Below are 10561 nucleotides of genomic sequence, written 5' to 3' on the forward strand. Positions count from 1 at the left end.
AGGGGATGGGGATTTCCACCAAGAAATCAGACTGGCTCTGCCTGGCTGAAGTAGCTGCACCCCAATGCACAGGCGGTGCATCTCAGTGGGTGCATTATTTGATGCTTCCAGGGATGTTTCCAGTGATTCTCCATCACATTTGTGTGAATCAAGCATGTCCTGTGCAGGTACAGAGTAGCATGTGATTCTGACAGACAGCATGCTCAGAGCTCCCTGTTAAAAGTCTGTGTTCTTGGTATATTCACAGGAAACAGAGCTATTATAAGACCCAAATACACAGGGAAGTACTGAACCAAAATCATCACTAAGAATGACTCACTAGAAAGAAATCAATGCAGATGTGATTACTCATGCAAGAAGGTTTGTAGGACATGTCAGCATGCTCCTGGTGGGAAAGTCTGTCTAAGTCACCTCTAGCAAACTGTTTTAACCTAAATTCTCAGAGATCTGAAAAGCAGTTTCTCTGAAAAGCTAACCTGCTAGATGTGTCTGCCTCAGTTTCTCAGCCTTCATGAGAGATTTCATGAGAGGATGCTTTCAGATCTTTGAACTGGGGCTATTGTTTGGCAGCCAACAGCTATTTATGCAATCATTATCAGTATGCCTTTCATCTGTAATTGTTTTTTTACAGGAGTGTGGTAGGCTTGGCTTTGCTCACATTTCACCAACCCTTCGAGCCTACATCTAAAGCTCAGGAGGTCAGAGTACAGGAATGTTCACCCCAGCTTTTGAAGGCTGACTTGTTTTAAAGCAGTCATGGTAATGCTTCACTACTGCAGACTGAAGGGATTACTGATTATACCCAGCAACCCTGACACACTTGACAGTGTTTCATGGACCTGCCACTGCAGAGTGACATAGGTCTTCTATCAGGGACATGGATGCCCTCTGCTAAAAGAGCTGCTCTGGCTTTCTTTCCTTTTCTCATCTGGCTGAATTACCTGCTGTATGGGGTGGGTGCTGTACGGCATCTGTGCTAATAAATGGGAAGGCTGGAGGCACTGCTCACCTCTGTACACACCATCCCCAGTCAGGTTGATCTTTTCCCTCCTGACTGCCAGAAGCAGCCTGCCTGACATCCCCTCCCCACACCTGCCTGGGTGTTGTGAGGTGCTAACAGGAATCAGGCAAAAAATCAGGGGAGGGTGATAAAGATGAAGCACGGTGCCTAAGAGACAGTGCTCGAGCCCATGCAGTCGTGTTCAGTTTTTCAGTACAGATGTCGTGCTGGCCAGCTCTCATGCTGCCTCCATTCTCTGGCACTCAGATCCACCAGCAGAACTGCATGCATGCTCCCTGCCTGCTCTGGCTCCAGCAAAGTGGAAAAAAACCACACTTAAAACATCTTAAAGACATCCTACTCAGGGATATCCAGGTGACAAGAGTCACCTGCCTTTATATTGGTGGGATGGAGCACTCATTTCCCTCAAGACTGGTGAGACCATAGACAGGATAGAGTCTGGCCAGGATTATTCAAGGGCAGCTTGGATGACAGTAGCCAAAATCTCTGGACATCCTGCAATATGTACCCATGGTCACTCCCACTGTAGGACAACACTTTTCTTTCTGGCAATAAAAGAGAATACTCAAGTTACAGTGAAGTTTTTCCATAAAAAATAACATTAATCATCATCAGAGATCCAACCTTCTGCCAGGATAACTGGCATGTGAGCACCACACTGGCAGCTCTCGCTTTCTCCACATTGCAACCACAGTAGGCAGAATCAGGAGAGGGAGTAAAGCAGATTTCCAGAGTTTATGCACTTCCTGTTGCACTTAGTTCAGTTTTGGCTGGGACAGGCTTTAGCTGTTAACCACTGCATCAAATATGTGCCCTGCTGAGCAGTCTGTGTGCAGGAGGGTGCAAGGTTTAAAGGCTGCAGGTGCAGGGAGCTCCTTGAGCATTAACAGGGGAAATAGTCCCTTCTCTGCTCCTAAAGAAACCAGACTGAACAGAGATAGGTAAACTCTTCAGTTGTACACAGTCAAAGGGCTGGTCTTTTCTTAGACCTAAATGTCACGAATCACAAACGGGACTGCTCCTTTGCAATAAACATCTGCAAAATATGTTTATTGCAAAGGAGCAGTCCCGTTTGTGATTCGTGACATTTCCTAGGAATGCTGGTCATTGTAATTCAAGAGTGCTTGTTTGTAATAGCTCTTTTAAATGTTGTATTACTTATCACCTCTGTTTTCCTCATTATTTAGTTTTGTGCTTCAAAACCTCAGAGAGGGCACTGAGTGCTCCTCAGGGGAAAATCAACACAGGGACAGCAGCCTGCTCAGAGGTGCTTTCTTTAATAGTGTTTATGGCCTCTGAAAATACTGGACAGAGTAATTACCACCTGCCCCATACTGTGCATACATGCTTCAGCAGCCGCTGCAGGAGGTACGAGGTGGACTGGAACACAACAGGCATCAGCTGCACCGACCCCCTCGGCAGCCTGGGGGGCACTGGGGACACTGTTCTGTTGTGTTTGCAGGGATCCCGTGGCAGGGAGGAATGATGAATCTGACTCCATATTCTCAGAAGGATAATTTATTATTATATTATATTATATTATATTATATTATATTATATTATATTATATTATATTATATTATATTATATTATATTATATTATATTATATTATATTATATTATATTATATTATATTATATTATAGAATCCTATTCCAAACTATACTAAAGAATACAGAAAGGATACTTACAGAATGCTAAAAAGCTGAAAGTAAAAACTTGTGACTCTCTCCAGAGCCCCGACACAGCTTGGCACTGATTGGCCATTGAGCCAAAACAGCTCACACCAGAATCCAGGGAAACAATCACCTGTGGGTAAACAATCTCCAAACACATTCCAGACGAGAAAAACATAGGAGAAGCAAATGAGATAATAATCATTTTCCTTTTTCTCTGAGGCTTCTCAGCTTCCCAGGAGAAAAATCCTGGGCAAAGCGGTTTTTCAGAGAATGTGAATGCCACACCATCCCCCTCGGTCCCTGCCGGGATGGCTGGGTCTGTGACTCTCCAGGAAGCTCTGTTGTGATAGAGGTGATGCATAGCTTGTCCAGAAAAATCACTCCTGTCTGCACAGCTTAAAGATAGAACATGCTGGACCAATAAAGTTTGCTTTTGGTGTACAGTCTGAGTTTGACTGCTAATAAACAATGTCAGAACCTGCTAGACACTTAGGGCAAAGATCCATCTACATAAACATGGGGAAATGATTGCTTTTCCTGGCACATAATACTGCAGTCTTGTCATAAATGGCTATTCTCATAATTATTATTTCCATCACCAAACTGAGAGTAGCACCCTATAGCCCAAACCAAGGAATTGCACTTTTGGATGATAATCCAGACTCTCATCCATAACGAACAAGAATCAGAGATTAGGGCTACATTTCTCATATAATGCTTTAGCAACAGCAGTGCTCCTTCATCTCAATTTACAGTATCTAAACCAGATAATCTAGAATATGAAAATCAGTGCAAAGCAGTACTAATAGTCTTAAAATCATGTAGAGACCTGAAGTACTGGAGTATAGGAATGATCTCCAAACAGATCTCTTCTACTTCCCCTCCACTGCCAAATCTGTATTAGCTATACCTAAACTGTGCCTAGCAGATGTTTGTGTAGCTCAACCCTAAAAAACCTCCCAGCTTCCCTGGGTAGGGCATTCACATTTCCTTGCTTCACTATCGTCACTGTTACAAAGCAAGTCCATCTCATTTTCCCTTGGGGCAGATGGGCTGGGGCAGAGAAGAGCACCCCAGCTGTCCTCCACACCAGGGAAACCAAGCTGAGCTGTTTGGTATGGCCCCAGCAAACTTGTCTGAGTTAGACAAAGATTAAATAAACAGCCAAATACATTCATGCTTCTTTCTGGGCTGAAGGCTAATCACACTTGAGTGAATACTTCAGCTGTGGAGAAGTTATTACCAATTTGTCCTCCTCCCTTTGCTGGGTGTGTCCTGACAACCTGTTACTTGTAAATCAAAAGCAAATTCACAAGTACCCCTTCCCTTCAGAGGAAAGCCAGCCAAATCTTGGGCCTTTTGCCAGTGCTACTGAGGTGAGGGACACCCCAGCTCCTGGCTCCACCCCAGCAGCACCTCCATCTCTCTCACCTGGCGTTGCTTTTGCAGCAAGCTTTTGCACATGGTTTGAGACAGGTCTTGGCGTCTGGGAAGGAGACGATGCTCCAAGTGTCCTCCAAATTTCAAGCAGATAGGTGATGACAGGAGGATGAGATTTTTCTGAGCTTTTTGTTTGTTCTTTCAGAGTTTTCCTCCCTTTTTCAGCCTCCTTATGTGTCATTATGCAATCATTTTCTGGGGTGTAACTTTCACAAGGTTGGGGAAAGTCCAAACAAGATGTAATGCACATGTAAGCTTAAGAAGATAGAGGGTTTCTTTCCCTCTTTTTTTCTGGTTGATGCCATTGGTTTCCTTCCTTCTCAAACAGCCATGGTTTGGGGGAATGCCCCTGAGCTTCTAACTGTGTTTGCCCTTACAGTTTAACCTGGTGTGTGTGTGAGGACTCCTGGAAGCTGGACCTCTTCCAGTGGTGTGTGATGCTGGGATTTTATTGGCTCCATGACCATTGGCTACATGGCAGACAGGTGGGTGGTGTGTAGACAGGGATGGGATGAACTCTTTCTTCTGGTTGCTTTCTGATATTATTGAACAACATTCACAAACCAGAAAGAAAATAAATGCAACCAAAACCTGATTGAAAAGGTCTCTGTGTCACTTAAAAGGGAGATGGGTGGTGGTTTCTAAGGTCCTACTTTCAATGCTGTTGTGACCCAAAAATCCACAAAAATGCCAAAGTATCACTCCACTTTTACAACCCTGAGGAATTCACACAAGTGGAGAGACTTTGTTTTCTCTCATAGGTGCAAACTGCAACACAAGCTCAGAATCCATGATGAAATAGTTCTTGCACCAAGAACTATTTGCTCATCTTTGCAATAAATTTGTTTCACATTAATTTTAACACTATCCAGATGGCCATAAATCAGTTTCAAACTAGGAGAGTTTTTCTCAGAAAACAGAAGCAGAAATATTCTTCCATTTTCTACAGAAATAGAAGCAGTTGTTCCTTCCTAAATTTTATTTGATCCTACTTTTTTTCAGCTGAGTCTGTATTTACTAGTTCTAGACATTATTGTCCTTCATTTCCTCTTTTCCATCACAATTATCATTGTGCCATATATTTGCCCAGTGAATTGGTTTCTTAGGTTAGACTCCGAACAAATTTAGTGCTTTGTAGCTTATCTGCCTCTGCATATATACCAAATTTTTCAGTAAAATAACAAGGGATGAGAAGACTGGAATTTGAAGAAATGGAGGTAACAAGGAGTGAATAATCCTTCTGGAGATGCAGTCTGTCTTGAATTTTTTTTTTTTTTTTTTTTTACTTTGTATTCTCTATAGCCTTTTCCCCCCAAGACTGCCCCAAAATTGTCTCTGTTGAAAAGATATTGCTATTGTTCCCTTATTTTCACTGTCCCACTCCTCCAAGGAGAAAGGTCTATGGGAAGGGCATAGCCATCCCCTGTAGTACTTCAGCAGTGTTTCGAAATGAGGATGGGAGTGTGTTTGTCTCATTGGTCCCTGCTCCCTGGTTTCAGTGCAGGCAAACACACCGTCAGTTAGGTTGTGCAGATGAATCTGCTTGTGAAGGAGCTCATCTATGCACAGATTGGACAGATTGCTTTCCCATCCTCATTAATCTTTTCCATACTGCAAACCAGACGGGCTTTTTTAGAAGCTTCCTGCTTAAATGGATTTTTCATCAGTAGATAGTGATTTATTGAAGTAACTCTTTGTGGCCACATCTTGTGTGTGGCTACAACTTTGGCAGAAGAAATTCTCAGGTGAAAACCATCAAATGGCTACAGCAGTGCCACAAAAATCCTACATCCAGTCTTCCATCCTGGGATGGAGTCCTCTGTCCCATTTCAAGGACAAAAGTGGACAGACTTATGACAACAACTGCTTTTCTTCACATGCATTTTGGAAGGCCTTTTTTTTTTGTTTTGTTTTAATCAGAAACATTTGTTGCCTCCCTCATCCTCTCATTCTCTTAAATCCAAGTTCTTGTTTTCTGACTAATCTCCTAGTAAACTTGAAGCATTCCATCTTTTTTTCCAGAACTGAGGTTTGGGTGGTGATGTACCCACACCCAGCCATAACAGGACATGAAACAGCAGAGAGCAGATTCCATGGCTGTCAGAAGCACCACTCTTCAGAGCACCTTTCCAAGCAATCATGTTCCCTAGCCAAGGCATTTCTTGCCACCATATGATGGTGAGAGCCAGCAGAAACCAGAGCTTCCAAAATCATACCCATTTATAGCCAAAATGCTCTTCCGTCTCTGTCTCTGTCAAAATACTGCAGGATCTTTTTGCAGAGGCTTTTTGTGAAGCAGAAGCATGGAAAGACATGAGGGAGTAGGATATAAATCCTCCTAAGATAAAACAATACATGTCAGAGTGTTCAGAAGGGGTCTGCATCCTGCTCACACCACCCTGCCCCAGCTCCCTGCTGCTCCTGCACTGAGAGCACCCAAGAGCAACACGAAATACCATAACCAGGATGTGTTGTGCTCAGGGTAAAAACAAAACCAGAGGTCTCCAATGTGGTCTGATGAGGCTCTCATGGGCTAAACTTTAAGGCAAGTCAAAAATGTCTGTATGTCAGGCTCATGAGAGTATGAAGTTTGAGTGATGGGATCTGCTGATGCTACTGTGGAAAAAAAAAAGACACTTATTTTGGCCGGTACTTATTATCATGCTATTTTTGTTAGTGGATGCTGACTGATTTAATGGCTTTTATAATTCATACTTCTAACTGAATGTGTATCTCTGTCAGCTAGAAATCAAATGCCTTTCCAGTGTTCCAGTCATCTTGTTTGTTTTGGAAACCCTCTATTTCTGACTACCAGTGAGTCACAGTGAAAAAGGGAATGACAAATGACAGCCATGTACAAAACCCTACTCAAGAAGAGCTCAATAATCAGCCAGGGTTGATAAGAAAATATGAAAAGATCACAGGTAGCAAACAAATCCCTATTAAAAAGCTATGGCAGCTTTGAAAGATAGGTTGGGAAGCCATATCAAAGTAATCTTGAATTCATTGGCCAAGTCTGAACCAAAAGCGAGCAATGACCTGAAAATGCAAGGCAGGGGAGTTCCCTGAAGTTCCACAGAGGTGGTTAATGCTGCAAATGAAGAGCAGATATAGACTCCTATTCAAAATCAGTTATTCAGCTCTCCTAATCAAAATCACCCTCTCCAGCTTCTTCAAACCCTTTGGTTTGCCCCCTACCCTTCCAGGACCTGAGCTTCTTTCTTCTCTTTTTTTCCCCCTCACAGATTTGGGCACAAACTCTGCCTTCCTGTCACTGCATCAATGGTTTCAGGGATTCTGATGGCCTTTGCACTGAGCTACACCTGAACGGTGATGTTTGGCCTGATCCAGGGACTGATCAGCCAGGGAAGCTGGCGCACAGGCTCTGTCCTCAGGTGCCCAGTTTGCAATTGCACCTTCTTGGAAGGGACCCCTGATTAGCAGCAAGCCTGACCCCCACTGACACCATCTAATTTTCAAAGCACTGTCTGTAACAAGCAGACTTCCTGAGCCAGAAGCATTTTTGCTTTGCTCCTTCATGTACCATCCTGCAAAATTTTTCTATTTGCCTCCTGAACACTTTCATGTTTCTGGTGTTCCAGAGCATCTGACAACAGCAGCTCATGTGGCTTAAAGTGGAAAATTCATGAAGGAGCACTTCCTTTTACTTCTTATAAAACTAAAAGTCTCTTTGGGCTACTCACTCACAGGTCATTTCTGCAGCGAGCAGGAGTGCAGTCACGAGCCCAACTCACTTCCTCCAAGCTACACCTGACTCTGCACAAAAGTAGCACAGAGGCAGTATCTGATTTGCTGTCACAATTCCCTCTACTTTCCTTAAAATCTTGGTGCTGTTGGTCTATAATTCGGCTCTGCCACTCAGCAGTGAGCACTGCCCCTGTGGAGCCCACTGTGGGAGCCCAAGGCATCCACAAGGCCCTTTTCCCTCCTAGTTTTGCTCCTCTTCTTCCAGAGAAATAAGTATAAAAAACAAGCACCTCTAAGCCCAGGCTGGCTTTTAGGATTTGGCATTCTAGAATTTTACTAGATATTAGGCAAGCTGGAAAATGAAAAAAAAGACAATGAGGAGTTGGAGGCAGTGAACCCTCAGGACATGTTGGGCCGCATACAACCACATCAAAATTCAGGATCAGGAATGGGGAAGGAGCAGAAAGCCCAATCACAGACACCCCCTGGGACCAGCACAAACAATAACAGGATGCTCTGCTCTGCATATTGAAGCACATTAAAGTTTGTGTTTATGCATGAATGTTTTCCTAATGCTCTGAGCTTGATTATTTACATGGACAAAGTCCAAAACATCTGTCAGAAATAAGTACTGAGGCAGGGGGAAAGATAAGCCAAAGAAGGAGTAAAGGATGTGGCTTTAAAAGTAGTTTTCTCTCCATACCATGGTGGAAAATCACTGCTGTGATGCTTTTGAAGGTTGAAGAGTCCTCTCCACGGGTCTTGGGAATCTGTGATTCAGATCATATTCATCAACTTATGTTTATTCTCTGGATTTGAGTTTGCCTCCTGGCCAGTGCTAATTGTGGAAGAAGGTCCAATTTCTTAATATTTTAAAATACTAAAAATGTAGGATGACACAGTGCTGTAGACTAGGGATGGGATAGGAACACAGAAGTGCCCAAACAAGAGCCATGCTTGCATGTTGGCATTTGGATTTAGGTGCTGACAGCAACAGCAGGGGATGAGAACAGGGCTTAGAAAGGTGCAGCCCTTGGCCACAAGACCATCTGCCCATCAGATGATGCCATGGAGAACACCAGAAAATTTGTAAAAGTAAATCTGGTTGGCCAAACCCATTTGGTGAAGGCTGGTAGGTATCCCAAAACATGGAGCTTTTAAGTTCTCTTCAGGCTCAGCTGATATAAAGTCCAGGTTTAAGTAATTAGGTGAGGAGTAGGGCCTTCTTTAGGGGTCAGTCCCACTTTAATTAATGTGGCCCTGTTTACTTGCTCCCAGGCTCCTTGCCAGAGTCAGGTGGTGCTTGGTCCTGAAGGGCTCCTTCCCAAGCTCCACTGGCCCTGGTTGTGCTCCAGCAGCCCCAGGAGCAGACAGGCTCCAGCTGCTCTTTAGGGGAAGGGAAGCTGTCAAACTGTGTTACCTGAGGCAGGATGTGAGCTCCACCCACAGCCTGGGGTGACACACTCCTGCCACCCCCAGGACACAGTGCTGCTGCTCCCCATTCTGAGAGCAGCCATGTGCACCTGGACCAGCTTTTACATCCCTCTGACTTCCCAGCTCCAGGAATCAATCCATCAATGGGCAAAGGTCACCAGCAAAGATATGAATGAAGGACATTTGCCCTTGTGTTTATTAAGCTGCCAACAGAAGCAGATGCCACTATCACATGCAGATAACAGTAAAGCAAAGGTGTGCCAGAGCCTCTGTAGCTCCTGCTGTGGCAGTAGCAGTGCTTGTGAGAATAAATACCAGTGTGATAAGTAAGAGTCTTGGGACTCAGCTTTTGTAATTATTTATTTATTCATCTCAGTCTTTGCTTTGCTTAACTTTTTGCTACCACCCCCATTTTCTACCTGCAGAGTTTTCAACAGGTTTTATATCAAATAATTGTAAGTCAGAATTTCTGATAGATTTCTTTTAGTCCAGGGAAGAGACATGTCTGCAACCAGAGCAGGATATCAGCTCTACTAGACACATAATTACACCCCCACTGTTCCTCTTGCCCTCTCAGGACAAGCTCATTCCCCTCTGATCCTAAAGCAAATAGTAGTTTTGCAACTGCCCGGGCCAAAGTCATGTCATTCCTGATCTGTCCCTGCTCTTCTCAGGCAACCTTGCCATGGCCCTGCCTCTCTGGACAGCACACTTCCCTGCCCTGGAGGCCCTCACAGCAGCACTGAACATTAACTGAGGTCCAGGTCAGCTGAAAGCAGGTGCAAGGTCACTGGGATGCAATCCTGGGGGAATTTCACCCTGCCTGCTAGAGTCCAGCAGTGTCTTGCTCAACTGGGAGTTCTCTCCCTGCAGCTGATTAGCAATGGGCAGAGGTGTCTTGTACCCTGCTCACAGTATCCTTAAGGAAAACCAGTGGTTTTTCCAGCAGATAGGGACCAGCAACACAAACAGGGAAGGGGAGCCACAGGATGATTGTCCCTGTTTTGCCCTGCAACCACAGGCCTGTTGCAGTCGCTCAACAGGATGGACTAGGACAATCCTGAAGGTGCTGGACATTTCCTGGAAGACCCAGTGCTGTTCCTGATTCTCCTTGATGGACAGGACCCTTGGTCAGGGTCCTGCACGTTCCCAAGCCTGATCCCAGCTCACTCCAAAGGAATGCCCCTGCAGGGCACATGTATAATGCTATTACCTTATAAAGGATTAAGAGTGTTTCTGCTATGCCTGCTCTGGAGTTGCCACATGCCCATCCTTGTGAG

This window comes from Melospiza melodia, chromosome 3, assembly GCF_035770615.1.
Source record: "Melospiza melodia melodia isolate bMelMel2 chromosome 3, bMelMel2.pri, whole genome shotgun sequence".
Lineage (NCBI taxonomy): Eukaryota > Metazoa > Chordata > Aves > Passeriformes > Passerellidae > Melospiza > Melospiza melodia.